This window comes from Festucalex cinctus, chromosome 21, assembly GCF_051991245.1.
Source record: "Festucalex cinctus isolate MCC-2025b chromosome 21, RoL_Fcin_1.0, whole genome shotgun sequence".
NCBI classification, from domain to species: domain Eukaryota; kingdom Metazoa; phylum Chordata; class Actinopteri; order Syngnathiformes; family Syngnathidae; genus Festucalex; species Festucalex cinctus.
The window spans coordinates 13,067,883-13,083,154 of NC_135431.1; the positions used below are offsets into that span (position 1 = coordinate 13,067,883).

Genomic DNA, 15,272 nt, shown 5'->3' on the forward strand with positions numbered 1-15,272 from the left:
TGATGGTGCTGAAGGAAGGAATTTAGAAGGCCAGTTAATTGCGATTGGTTGCCGTTATGTCACATGGTGGGCAGGAAGCGGCGAGCTTTGGCATCGAGAATGCATCACATGTCTCTTCATGTATAAAATGCATTGATGGAGGACAGCAGAGGTGGCGAATGTATTCACACTCTTTACTTAAGTATAACTACAGATACTTGTGTAGAAACAAGTAAAAGAGGTACTGATTCAAGTAATGTACTTAAAAGGGGAATTTATCATTTTATTTTACTGCAGATATAAACCTAACAGTACATCCGTAAAATGACTGATTTCAAAGAAACCAAAGCGCCCGAAGAAATCAAAGCACCCGAGGTAAGCTAAGAGCTAAAAACGGCAAAAAAAGCTGCCAGAAAAATAAGTACTTAATGTGAAGTACAGATACACAAAAAAAATCTAATCTTGAGTACTTTATTACTTCCAACCACTGGAGGACAGTATTATTGGACACGCCCGACCAACACCAAAAAAAAAGAAAACCGAAAGTTCCTGATGCAAAGTTTGGCAGCGTTTGCCTCAGGCTCAGCGTCCCGCAGCCTCTCTGCGTTGCGTCTCTTGTTGTGGCTGTGATCGGAACATGACGCAACGCGGGGCGGCGAGCGAGAAACAGGCGGGTGGCGGAGTAGCAGCAGGAGGGAGCTCACCTTGGAGGACGAATGACGGAATTGACATCAAGGACATCCCGCGACGCCGAGGGGTTTGTGTGCGCAACAAGATACGCTTCCACTTAAAAAAAATGTCAGCAAAAACTTTAAACGGGACAAGGATGAAGCCGAAGTTAAAATGACGTTCATGGTCAGGGTTTACTATTTAGCTTTTGTGCATGTAAAAAAAATCAAATACATAGCTTGTCGTTGCTAATTGCAGGAATTGGCGGACACACGTCACTTTCTCTCACCAGAGTGAAAATGCCGAAAAAATGCCATACACCCCATAGGTAAATAGATGTAATTAGATGCAATATTTTAATCGGATTTTAGTTTAATATTGTACGATTTTCTTGACAAACGCAAAACGTTTTACATCGTAGTATACCTCAAGTTTTTTCCCGGACGAGCTACCAACCATTGACAACATAAATTTTACGAATTGGGGGTTCCAATGGTGCTCTAAGGTCACAAATTACAAATTATAAATCTTATTTATTATCTAAAAGTGCAGCCCGGTACCAAATAGAGCCGCGAACTGGTGGTTGGGGACCACTCGCTTATCTGATACTGATAGGCTGGAACAACAGAACCAGCATTTTTTTGGTAAATAATCCAGTAGGATGGTTAGAAATTTATACTTTCAGGGTCAACTTTGAAGTTCTCTAATGAAATGCGCGGAAGGGGGTGGTGCGTCGGAGGCATGATTAATTTGTTGTGCGAATGGGAAACTTATTAAAAAGAGCTTTTGATCTGCTTTGCATATTGGCTTCTAATTAGCGACGCACGCGAGCAAATGCCTCCTTTGCGGGAGAGTGGGCCGACAAAAGAATAAAAAAAGAACATTACACGCGGTTAGTCGGCCTAATGAGATTGTTCTCGTATTCGTGGCCCAAAAACAAGCCTTAGTCGGTGTGGTTTGTCCGAACCCGCCGATTAATCACGTTTAAATCAGGACGCATCTTTGAATTGAAACGTCCCCCTTCCAGATTTAACACAGACTAAATAAAAGCTTTGATTCCTCTGGCCGCTGAGGCGATCTGCTGCAGTGCGGTAAAAAGACGACCAATAGCCGGCAAGAGACAGTCTTAAAAAAGTTTGTGGAGAGGTGAGACATCATGGCTGTACCCCATTAAATCCCCTCACACACACATATTGGTGTGCCTGTGTTTTGCATAGGGGCACATTATTGTCACCCTGCTGAATTTCATTAAAAAAAGGCCCACAGAGACAAAACCCTCCCAAGAATTCTATCTGCGCTTCCCTTCCATCCCAACACCGCTATCTCAAAGACTCTTGATCTAATTCTCTGCTAATGAAGCCTTGGGGTTGTCGGGTGGAGCACGTTTTCTACAGCGAATTCATTAAGAGGATAACTACTTGATTTGCCAGACAAATGTGAAAAGAGATTACGAATTATAGGTGTCTTGAATGAGGATAAGTGCTTTTGTTTGTCTACCAAAAACTATGATGTTGATATTGTTCTGGAGTAACCCCACAGGACAGCAAGTCATTGCCAGGCGAGGGATGAGGGATAGTCCCTCCAGTCTGCTCTGGATGGACATGATTATTCAAGTCAGTTCACAGGTAGAAACCTAAGACCTGGGGCGGCATGGCTCACTGGTATGGTGGTCGTCTCCCAACCCAGAGGTTGTGGGTTCGATCCCAGGCCATTGTGACCACGTCGAAGTATCCTTGAGCAAGATACTGAACCCCCAATTGCTCCTGATGCTGCGTCATCAGTAGGTGAATGGGTAGTCAAAAATGTAAAGCGCTTTGAGGGCCTTGAAGGTGGAAAAGCGCTATATAAATGAAGTGCCATTTGCCATTTGCCATTAAGAAAGGATGCTTGGACTTCTGCATCTGCAGGAAACCAAAGTTCTTCACTGGCCAGTAAGATGTAGCCCCTCCAGTAAGTCTTAAGCCTGCCATCAGATTTTGACCTGGCGGGACAAGCCCGGAGACGTAGATCAGACGCGGTCTGTCTAAGCAGGGAAGCTCACACTTCCTTCATTATGGCCACCTTCCATAGTTCCACTGAGGAACACAAGGCCAAGACAAAGTCCTTCTGGCATGTTCTAAGACTGCCATGAGGTTTTGATCTCAGTAGAAATGCACACAGCACCAGGGAGATGTCCAACAGACCTCCCGGATGTCTGAGCCACTCACCCGTTCATTCAGCGCGAGGCCAGACACCCTGCAAAGGGTAACTTGACCTTTATGGGTTCTCCCAATACTCATGGTCATTGGTGAGGTCACAACATAGTCTGACAGAAAGGTTGACCTTAGTTCTGTCTTTACAACCAAAGTCCGATACGACAACGGATGCTATCAGTCTGTTGATCTCACCAGTCTTACTATATGCGCGTCAGAACAAGAATCTCATTGGGGAGGCTTCCTCAATCCTGGTCCTCGAGGTCCGGAATCCTTCAGATTTTAGAGGGTAGGGTACACACCTGATTCTAAAGATCAGGATCGTTAGCAGGCTTCTGCAAAGCTTGCTGGGAGCTGATTATATGAATCAGGTGTGTTGGAGGGCGGAAACATCTAAAACCTGCTGGACTCTGGCACTCGAGGACCAGGATTGGTGAAATCTGTCATAGGGCAAGAAACCTCACGGTAACTAACTTCTTTTGTACCATCTCCAGAGAGTCTGGATCACCATCTATTTTCTAGTTCTTGAGGTCTGGGACTCTCCAAAACGGTCTCTTCCAACTCTTGATTGAATCATTTCGCCCATACCCATCAGATTCAGAATAGAAACTGTTCATGATGTTCTAAGAGAAGCACTTCCTTTTAGGAGCATCTCTTCCTGTAACAAACATTACCAACAGTGCTATCTCATCACTGCGGTCTCGGTTTTAAGAGCGCCGTGAGTGGCAGAAAGCATCGTAAATTACACAAACGCGACAGGCGTCCAGGGGAGAGATGGCGGCATAATGCAGAAACTAAGCAGCCCTCTATTCTTGAGAATACTCATGTAGATTGAAACGGACTGAAGAATTACGGAAATGGGTCAGGTCGGAGTTATGGATGAGTTATCGCGTGAGTTATCATTATCGGGTTTGCCAGCTTGTTGGTTTTTGTCCCCAAGTCACCATGCCATGACGTGTACTCTATCTCCACACCCGCAAGCCACTGTACATAGGAAGTACAGGACCTTTACAAAGTAAACTGTCCTAATCCTGCAAATAAAGAACATATTTAACCACTGCGGGGCAAAATGAATATTAATACTGTGGTTTTTCTTCTCTTTTTTTTTTTTGCCCGTGACATGAGTTGAATCGACCTCAAATGACTTGACTCGGGTTCATTTATCTAGCCGCCTGTCACGAGGATTTGAAAAAAGCTCAGTTAAAGGTTGGACATGTAGGATTACAGATACATTGTGAAAAAATGTGAAAAGGAGTCCGTTGAATCCAATATTTGTTTCATGACTAGTTTCTGACCTGGTACATTTGGGAATCCCCAGTTATTGGCAATGTAACCAGATTTTGTAGTACATACTTTAGCTAGCCTTATTAGCTTAGCTGGCTAAGATTATCAAGTCCTCATCTAGACATTTCAAATTATTACCTCTTAAAAGAAGAAAAACAATCTAAACGTAAAAATCAAAAGTGGTATACTTCTCTTCTAAGCCTCCTGTGATTGGTCCATCTGTGTTTCAGGGTGTGGCTTAGGCAAAGGTGGATATAAATATTTAGCCTTAGCTTAAAGAAAGTAGGAGCATGAACATTTGGGGCGGCGTGGCTCTGTGGTATGGTGGTTGTCTCCCAACCCAGAGGTTGTGGGTTCGATCCCATGCCATTGTAACCACGTCGAAGTATCCTTGAGCAAGATACTGAACCCCCAATTGCTCCTGATGCTGCGTCATCAAAAAAAGCGCTATATAAATGAAGTACCAAGTACCATTTCCATTGGACCTGTCAGTCATTTTTGTGCTACACTTTCTCCGAGGTGCTTTCGAGCCTTAATGGTGAGAAATTTTTCATTTTTAATCCATACTGAGCATACGAGAGAGCCACGCCGGCATTGATGAAAAAGTCAGTGAGTGCTCATCTTTTTGTCTTGCCAGCGGCGACGTCGGCATGGCAACGGCGGCAGAGCGAGTGAACGAGAACGGGAGCAGGAGGGAAATGCCAGTCTATCGGCAAATGGGTCACGCGGGGAGGCAACCCGCAAAGCCGGAAGATGGTGTTATGAAGTGCTACTTTACTCGCTGACCTATTCGGAGTCGGACATGTTTCCATACGCCTCGCGTATTGCAACAAATACTGTTAAACTATAAGCCGGGTTATCGTTTGAGTCTTTGGAAGATGGCCAAAATAAGCTTTCAATCACACGGGACGTGTACAAATGAGAGCCAGATGTGAAGGACACAAAGATGGCAAAAAGTAATTCATCCATCCATCCATCCATTTTCTTGACCGCTTATTCCTCACCAGGGTCGTGGGGAGTGCTGGAACCTATCTCAGCTGGCTTTGGGCAGTAGGCGGGGTACACCCTGGACTGGTTGCCAGCCAATCACAGAAAAGTAATTTTAAATCACAAATATATTAGACAAATGAATGCACATATACATAGTCGGGGGGGATTGAACATAGAAACATATTTGGAAAACATATTAAAAAACAAAGGTTAGACAAACGATACAAAAATGTTCAAGAAAACAAAAATATTCAATTAAGATGAAATCCATGAATATGAAGATCAGAAGATACTAATGTGAATTAAGATAAAAGGAAAAATATACAAATTATATAGTAAAAAAAAATGCTGAAAAAAGAAATAAAAATAAAAAAATATTTAGAAAAATAAATAAAAAAAAAGGAAATATTTGGGGAGGAAATTCTAAAATAGTAATATAGTAAAAATACACAAATATTATTAGACAAAACAATAAATGGATAAAACAAAAAAAATATACAAAAAATCCATCCATCCATTTTCTTGACCACTCATTCCTCACAAGGGTCGTGGGGAGTGCTGGAGCCTATCCCAGCTGGCTTTGGGCAGTAGGCGTGGTACACCCTGATCTGGTTGCCAGCCAATCGCAGGGCACACAGAGACGGACAACCATCCACACTCACAAGCACACCTGGGGACAATTTGGGGTGCTCAATTAACCTGACTTGCATGTCTTTGGAATGTGGGAGGAGTCCGGAGTACCCGGAGAAGACCCACGCGGGCACGGGGAGAACATGCAAACTCCACCCAGGAAGGCCAGAGCCTGGACTTGAACCCGAGTCCTCAGAACTGGGAGGCAGTTGTGCTAACCACTCGACTAGCCCCACACAAAAAATACTTGACAAATATATATATTTTGTAAATTACTGTACCAAAATATTTGGATGCAACACAAGATTTTTGGCCAAACAACTGAAACGATCCTAGGAGCTCCAAGCACGTAACATCCCGGCATTGTAAAGACATAGTTGGGGTGGCGTGACGCAAGTAAAGCTGGCATTTGCCGGATTGCGAACCGGCGGGGCCGACTTATCTCTGCCCGCCGACTTTTGCAATGGCTCGTAAATCGTGTCACAGGTGATGTAAGGCGCTCTAAAGAAAGCGCGCACGCACACACATTTGCACATGGGTAGCCTATATTTCGGCACGTCTGAGCGGCTGGCCCGCCTGGCGTCGGGTTACATCACCCTTCAGAGAACGGATGCTCCGATTACAGGAAAGGCAAACACGGGCCTCTGGGGTCTACGTGAGTGTGTGCGCGCTCCCTTTACGCGCTTATGTAACCAATCAGAATGCCCGGCGCATTTCTCTCCACGGAGGCCGCTGGCTTCGGGTTCGAGTTTCATCACTCGATTGGGCACACAGTTTGGGGGGTTTGTTTGGATAGCGGAGATGATGCACTCGTCTCCCCGAGCTGCGTGTGCAACCTGCTGACATGTTACGTTTGAATGCACACGTCAATGTTGCACGTCACTCTTATTGTGAGAAAAATGTCTAACAGTTATCATTAATAAACATGACAAAATCTCTAGCCATTACCATATTGAATCGAGCCGAATAACATCATTCCACTTGAAAATGTACTGTTCTCGTCTTAAAAAATACATGTTATAAAAATATATTTTATTTTCCATCCATCCATTTTCTTGACCGCTTATTCCTCACAAGGGTCGCGGGGGGTGCTGGAGCCTATCACAGCTGGCTTTGGGCAGTCGGCGGAGGACACCCTGGACTGGTTGCCAGCCAATCGCAGGGCTATATTTTATTTTAAAATATAAAAATATTGTATAAAAAAAAAAAAATGACCTAAAAAAATACACAAATGGAAATGAACAGGAAGTGAGAGTAAAACAATTATAAAATAATTACAAAATATTACAATATCAAAATTAAAAATACTAGACATATATTGGGAAAATTGCAAAAAATTAAATAAAAAATAGAGCCACGTTTGATTACAAATAGAGAAAATGCAACAATATAAGATTAAAGAAACAAAAAATTATTTTTAAAAAATAGAATTTTTTAAAAAAAATATATTTAAAAATTTTGGAAAATACAAACATCTGGAAAAAATTATAAAACTATTGACAAAACTACCACCTATTAAACCAAAATAGAAAATGAACATTAGAAAAACAAAATATTAAAGAAAATATTACATAAAAATCTAAAACATTAGGTGAAAGACAGCTCTGCAGCCATGTTGCATTAATTCTCAGGGAAGTGTTGTTGTTTTGTTTTTTTACAGAGCAGGGAACCCCATCGGATTAATGGCGTGTACATTTCCCGTGATGATGCATGCGTATACTATACTGTATACCTCCCACGGGGATAAACAAAACACCCCAACATGTGCTCCACGTGCAATCACCGTGGTGAATACCCCGACATTTCCTCGATTGGACGCGCTTCCTCGGGGTCTTCCGTGACTCATCGCTCATCATGTCGGGAAAATCCTCACGCTGCCGCTCATACGAGAGCAACACACAAAAAAATGCTTTTTCTATGCTTCTTAATGAGCTATGCCGGCGGGGTTTGAGGGTGGTGAGCCGCCTATCCCCGCACCCTCAGGTTGCACGTGCGATCACATGACCTCGCCAGATGAGTCTTACGCCAGGTTGCAGGCGGAAAAGTCATCATCTGTGCACCACTGAGCCAGAAACTCCAGTAAGACTGGCAGAATGTTGGCGGCTGTTGGCCTTCTGTGACTTATCTGGTTAACTGAAGTTTGATTTGATGTTGGGAGGGCCCCCTTGCCTCATTTGGTGGATGACGAGAGACGTTTCACACCACATTAGGTGGAGACACATGCTTGTCTTGCATTACAGTGAGACTAAGCAACCGATCTGTCTCTGACGTACTAACCTGTAACCAAACCAACCGACAGACCAATCAGCCTCCTACCAACCAACCACTGACGAACTGGATGGAGCAATCGACCTACCGAGTGATTACCTAGCAACTGAGTGACACACTAATTATACATATTTACGTATCGAACGAACGACCAACCAAACGGATTAACCTAAACTACCTACCCACCAACCTTCCAACCTGACCAATATGGATCATTTCCAACAAAACCATTTCCTGTCTAAATGGACCTAAAAGCCAACCTGTGTATTGTCCAACCTACTAACCTCCTTGACTGATCTCTGCATTGACCCACCTATGTCCAAAACTGATTGAAACCTACCTAACAACCAACTTTTCCTGCCTATCTACCAACCAAACTATGTTAGTGTGTTCAGTTATAAGTTCCTACTACAAACTAACGTACTAATTTGTATCCAAATCGGATTGAAGCACTATGCTAAGAAGAAGAAACCAGTCTAACATCTACCGACCCAGCTACTGAAACAACCGACCGACCTACCTAAGAATCTGCCTCTTATCTATCTTCCTTTCTACTGATTGACTGACTGACCAAGCAACCCTTATCGACTAAATGACTTATCAAACAAACTGACGACCAATCTTCCTTCCTGCCTACTCAAGCGACTGACTTACCGACCGCCCCACCCACCGTAACTAATGATCAAACAATCTTCATAGCTCTCTAGCAATGTCAATCAAAACCTGTGCACCCCCTAAAATACATACAAGATGTCATTCATTAGTACAGGTGTACCAAACACAGTGTCCAGAGAATTCAAAATTGACGCAGATGAGTCATCGGCTGGCGGTGTACAACATCACTGATGCGAGGGTCCCTGATGAGACAGACAGACAATGATCCCCGCGGAAAGTCTGCCACGGCGATGCTAAGTTTCCATGGCAACCCGGCACGACTAGAACATGTTTTTTTTCCCTCTCTCAAATGAGGCGCTGTTCGAGGTCCAAGTGGTGGTCTTTGTGTACACAAAAGCCTGGGTGGGCAACTACAGAGGGAACATGGCGTCTCTGGCGACGAGTCGGCACACAAAACGCTTGGGCCTCTACGACCTTGCGTCAAAGTCAAGGTGACCCTCCCAGCAAGCCTCTGACATGTAAAGGAGCAGTGGGTTGCTTAGCTGAATCTCACATGATGTCATTGTTTCTGTGTTAATCTCAAAGTACTTCAACCCAGAGAACTGGTAATCTCAAGAAGAACATTGTTTTTGTTTGCAGGATCAGGGTCTTATTTAGTTATGAGGTTAATGACAGACCTACGTAATGACTAACCGACTCACATAATGATTACGGATCAACCAATCTACTGTACCTACGTACTGACTGGCTAACTGACTGACCTACCTACCTATTAACTGACCAATCAAGTTTAATGCCCTGACTTGACCTATAAAAGTACATACTGTACTACTGACGGTAAATCTACCAAACCCGATGTATTTACTAATCATTACCTGAACAATCTATGTACATTATCTACCTACCTATCTACCTACTGACGTGACAACTTCTGCAACTACTACCAAATATCTTTTAATCATTGCTTAAATGTCTTTATATATAGTTCATCTACGCAGATCAGATCAGTTCAATCTTGTCCACATCTCACAAGCCTACGTCGTCTCGCTCCTCCGTGTAAACGTGTCAGTCGTGTGTCTCGCCACCCCACCTCCCACAACCACGAGCTCCTACTCGCTCTCCCCCACGCCATTTTTGGTCATATTCAGACGGATGTCGACTGCCTGGAGAAAGTTGATGGTTCTCTTAGCAAAAGAAGGGAGCTCCTATCGAGGATTTTGCAAGCATTTCATCTTTTACAGAACGATCAAATGGTCATTCATAATTCTTTATATGAAGCAGCGGCTTGTATCTTTTTCACACGTGTGGTCTCCTCCGAGGTAAACGGACCCAAAGCAAACGTGTGGGAGTCCATTTGACACTGTATATTGAGATGCGGTATATTTGACTTGATGAAAAGCAATTCGCCTTGAGCCGTTGAGTCAACAAGCGCTCTTTTCGGTCGAGCCGCGAACGCCGTTTATTTTACTGGGAGTCGCTTCCCTCGACTGCTTTAAAAGGCGCGTCGGTAATCTCTGTGAAATCTCTCCTCCCCGCGGGCGATTTGTTCAGCTTGGGGGTTTACTCCTTAGAATTCTACGTGCAGGGTTCACTATTAAAACCCTCGGAGAAGACCAAGAAAAAAACAGGCCGCCAAGGCTGAATTTGCAAATTAGATGTGGAATCTAGAGTTTGTTTTAATATTAAGTGAGGGATTATTTGCAACCAACCAGAAGGAGAAGCATCCTTTGTATCAACAAACAGAAAAACGCATAACCCACTATCACATGTGATATCATTTCTTACAACACAAAATTCCCGAATTGCAGAATCCTTACGAACATTTTTTACATAGCGAACTACTAGTATACCTGTTTCCGATTGAAGCGACAGGTTGGAAGTACCGTACACTAAAATGGCTGCTGCAAACCAAAATATCTGACTTCCTGTTCCAATTTATGTCATGGTTCCTTGAAACCAACCAACCTACAAACCTACCAGCCAACCAATGAACTGACCTACCAACCAAAACAGCAACTGACCTTACCCAGTGCCGGACCTACTACACCTACTTACCAAACTACAAATCTACCAAACTACAGTAGTTAGGCGAGATCAAATGGTCTTTTGGGTTTCTTGATATTTGAAGCTTCAGACATACGCAAGTCTTACAGAGCAGTGTACAAGATAGTGGTCTGTGAGAGCGTGCACAATAAATGATCATGGGAAGGTTAGGGAGTCGAGTTGGACAGGAAGGAGAGCAGTCTCAAACAAAGAGGTACTTTTGTGTGTTGAGCAGGCTTATCTACCAAGGTCATTACGTCATAGCTTCGTGTACAAGATCCGTCATCGCTTCATGTACAAGAAGTAAAAGGCTCATTGTTAAAAATACAGATGACCACAATAAACTCTAAATATGTAAATACGTGCTAAATAATTATTTTCCATAACACATAGCAACCAAGCAACCTAATGGTTGACTGACCTACCTACCAAGCAACTAACCTACTGCCAATCTACCAACCTGAACCTACAGTATCGCTACCAACTAATTAACTAGCTGACCTAGCAACCAACTGCCTGACGAACCAACCAACTGACCTTCTGTAACAACTATGAGTGGTTAGCACGTCTGCCTCCCAGTACTGAGGACTCGGGTTCGAGTCCAGGCTCCGGCCTTCCTGGGTGGAGTTTGCATGTTCTCCCCGTGCCTGCGTGGTTCTTCTCCGTGTTCTCCCGTCTCCTCCCACATTCCAAAGACATGCATGGCAGGTTAATTGGGCGCTCCAAATTGTCCCTAGGTGTGCTTGTGTGTTTGATGGTTGTTCATCTCTGTGTGCTCTGCGATTGGCTGACAACCAGTTCAGGGTGTACCTTGCCTACTGCCAATAGCCAGCCGAGATAGGCTCCAGCACCCCCCGTGACCATTGTGAGGAGCAAGCGGTTCAAAAAATAAAATAAATAAAATAAAAAAAATGCAGACAGACATACACTTCCCGTCCTGGCACCCGTTTCCTGCAGCAAACGCTCCCTGTTATTATTACACAAGACTGGAGCTGGAGCTCTGCCATGTTTCACAAGAGGCCAGTCGGTGCATCCGAGGGTTAACAATGCGGCTGCGGTCGTCCTCGCCGCAGGAAGGAAGATATTTGCTTTGGTTGTCACGCCGGGAAAAAAAATGAATGAGCAACTAACTCGGCTTTCCGATAACCTGCTGATCCCGCGTGAATGGAGGAGGCCCTATGATATTCACTTTTGACGGGTCCTACATTGTGTGAACTGTACACATTAAAATATTGATGACGTAAGCTGCTATTGTCCTCATATTGACTTGGCTGTTGACACAAATGGAAACCAAAACACATCACGCCGACGATAACCTTGTGTCACCTGCATGTAAATCCTTAAATTCCCAAAGTAAATCAAGTTTTTCTTCTAAATTTCACACACCAGAGTTTTCCCCCCACTCTTCCACTTTCTCTCCTCGATGTGTGCAAAGTCACGCCAACAATGAGGCGCTCTAAAGCGGCCATGCGATGTAAGCATAGCTAGCTAGCTAACTGCATATTTAAATTGTAATAAATAATCTCTGATGTGAACAAAGTACCCAAAGTACTTATTTAGTGAGGGTGGAGTTACTCATGCTGGTGCCCAAGTGCAAGACCGAGTTAGCCACGCCCCAAATACCAGGAAAACTGAATTGATGACAAACAGTTTAATGCTATATCCTCTTAACTGATTATCTCTTTGTATTTTCTGACCCCTTTCGATCCAGAACACATCACATTAATCCCTACACTGGAGTACTGTTCACGTGGCTCCATGGGGGTTGACGCTAGGGAAAATGGGAAAAGGATGGAAAAGCTGGGAAAAGCTCCAGAATCTGGCAACACCGACCAAGCGTAACATTCCACATCAAGCCACATAACGGGCGTGTGCGTGTGTGCGCCATATGTGATTAGAAGGTCCGAGCGGAGGGGGAGACGAGTGATGCAATTCCCCGGAAGCGAAGCCAGAGAGGATGTGAGGAGGGCGGCGGCGATCCAGGAAGCAAGGAAGGAGGAAGGAGGGAAGGTTGCTTCTGGGGGACTCCGAGAATGTGCTGACGAAACAGTTGCAAAAGTTGGGGGAAAACATTTTATACCTACTTTTTTTTTTTTATTAAATATTTGTAGATTTTCACCTAAGAATTTTGCAGTTTGCCTAATTTTGTCAATATGAATGCCTAATATTTTAGATATTTTTGTCTAACATTTTATTTTATCTACTATGCTTATTTTTTTAACCTCTGTATGTTTTGTCTATTTGTGTCTTTTTCTAGTTATTTTTCTTTTGTCTGTTTTTTTTGTTTGTTTAATATTTATACTTTAACTCCTGTTTTGTGTTTTTGTTTAATATTTGTGAATGTATCCTTTTTTATATGATGTGTTTCTGTTTTTCTTTTTCAGCCGAAATGTAACATTTTGTCTAGGATTTTTGAGTTTAAAAAAATATATATATTTTTTGGCTAATATTTTGATATTTTAGTAAAATATTTTTATTCTGTTTAATATGTTGAACTTATGTCTAATATTTTTCTCTTTTCATATAGCTGTCTCAGTTAGTTTGTTTTTTTATTCTTGTATTTTCTTTTAATATTTTTTCTTTGTCTCAAAATTTCTGTATTTATGTACTGTATATTTATTAATAGTAATTTATTAATTTATTATAGATTAGTTTCTCTGTTAAAACATATCCTTGTATTTTCTATCTAGGATTCCGTGTAATATGTTGTAATTTTTTCTTATATGTTTATTGCCATTTTTTTCAAGTAATATATTTTATTTTTGTATATATCTTTCTTTATTTTTACGTTTTTTTTTTGTTTTCTCCCCCTAATTCATTTTTTAGAATATATCTTTATATTTGTACTAATATTACTCTTCTTGGTATAATTATATTTTAATTTAGTTAGAATAGTTTTGTCATTAAAAAAAAAATAAAAAGTCTTATTTTTCCATGTGATATTTTTGCAAATTTTTGCATTTAGTCTATTTGAAGGTTGGCGACTTGGCGTCCAGGGAGAAGGAAGGAAAAGGATGGAGAAAGAAGGAGAGAATGCTGTTTGGTTGGGGAACAGTTGCATTGTGGGAAAACACCTGCCACAAATGTTACCAAAAGAGCGCGTGAGTCACTTATTAAGGCTGGGATCTATTTTAGCTGCAGTAGGTAAGCCCTCTATTTATGAACACGGCGGCAGTGGCAGTGGGCGGCCGGCCGTCCTTGAGGCGTCTCAAGTGCGGGATTCTGTTACATCGGAGGGAACACTGGCAAGGACGAATGAAGGAGGAGGAGTGAAGGAGAAGGGAGGAAAGAGGGAGGGGAGGGGAGGGAGCCACCGGGAACACAGGCGGTGAGTCAGAGGCCAAAGTAATTCCATCTCGGAATTCCGTCTATCGTTTCATCAATGGAGGATGGAGAGGCAGAGCTGTTCAATGAAATACAACGGAGCATCTAGAAGTGATCTTTTTAACGCCTTTCATTTAGCAAAAATGAGTCTGCGGGCTTGAGATGAAACCGTCTTTGTTTAGCACGTTCCCACACTATTATTTTCTCATTTGCTCGCCATGTATTGAGTCATTCTGTGGCTTTGGCAAGACAACTTCTTTCCGATGAAGTCCTCCGACACATTTAGGACACAATAGGATTCATTACAGCAGTGTTGCCCAGATTTTATTGAGCCGATGCACCCATTTTTCATGAGGAAAATCTCCAGATACAACACAAAACAATAATGTCAAGAAAGAGGATGAAAATTGAAATAACCAACTTAGCAGCCATTGATAGTTGTGGTATCCGTAACCCTTTACAGACGTTTGACGACAAATGGTGGAAGCAACAATATCACAAGACATATCGGTAACATCATTTATCCTGTAAGACAAACCACTAATACCACTGAGAGTAAATGTGAAAAAATTTATTATAATGCAGCCGAAGAAGCATATTACGAAAAAAAAAAAAAAAAAAGTTTTCTTTTGGAACAGATTACCAGTAGTTATTTAAAATTAATAGGTAACATAAAAGTATAAATAAAAACTAGTTTAAAAAAAACTCACTATGGTCACACATGGTCACTTGTGAAATTAATTGAAAAATCGATGAAAATGCAATCTTCTGCGAGCATTTTAAAAAAATGGTTTCTAATATATATATATTTTTTTTAATTTAATCTTTGTGTATTTTTATCTAGATCTAGTTTTTTTTTGTACTTTCTCCATAACATTTCCTGTTATTTTGTTAGTGTTTTTAATTCTGTCAATTAAAAAAAAATGTTTTAGTATTTTCTGTTCAATATGTTCATATTTTCCCATTGTATTTTTGTTTATTTGTGTCAAATATTTTTGTATTTTTTAAATAATTACATATTTTTTGTCGTTTTTTTGTCTCACATATTTGTATTTTCCCGAATTGTGTATTTTATTCAAATATACATTTTTTTGTATTTTTCCTATTATTTATTTATTTATTTATTTATTTACCTATTTGTGTGGGGGTTATAATAATTGTGTCTTATATCTTCTTTTTCTCAGATTGTTTTGTCTGATATTGTGGCAATTTTCCTTTTTTCTATTTCTTCGAAAAATTCAAATTTATTCATTTTTTTTAATTTACATTTGATGGCAG

The 15,272-nt window shown here is 41.7% G+C and overlaps 1 protein-coding gene across 3 annotated transcripts in view; it reads right to left on the reverse strand.

Annotated features, from left to right (window-relative positions):
* The window catches only part of trib2 (tribbles pseudokinase 2), a 36,476-nt gene that overhangs the window by 18,347 nt on the left and 2,857 nt on the right, over nt 1–15,272 (reverse strand). The gene's annotated exons all lie outside the window — the stretch shown is intronic.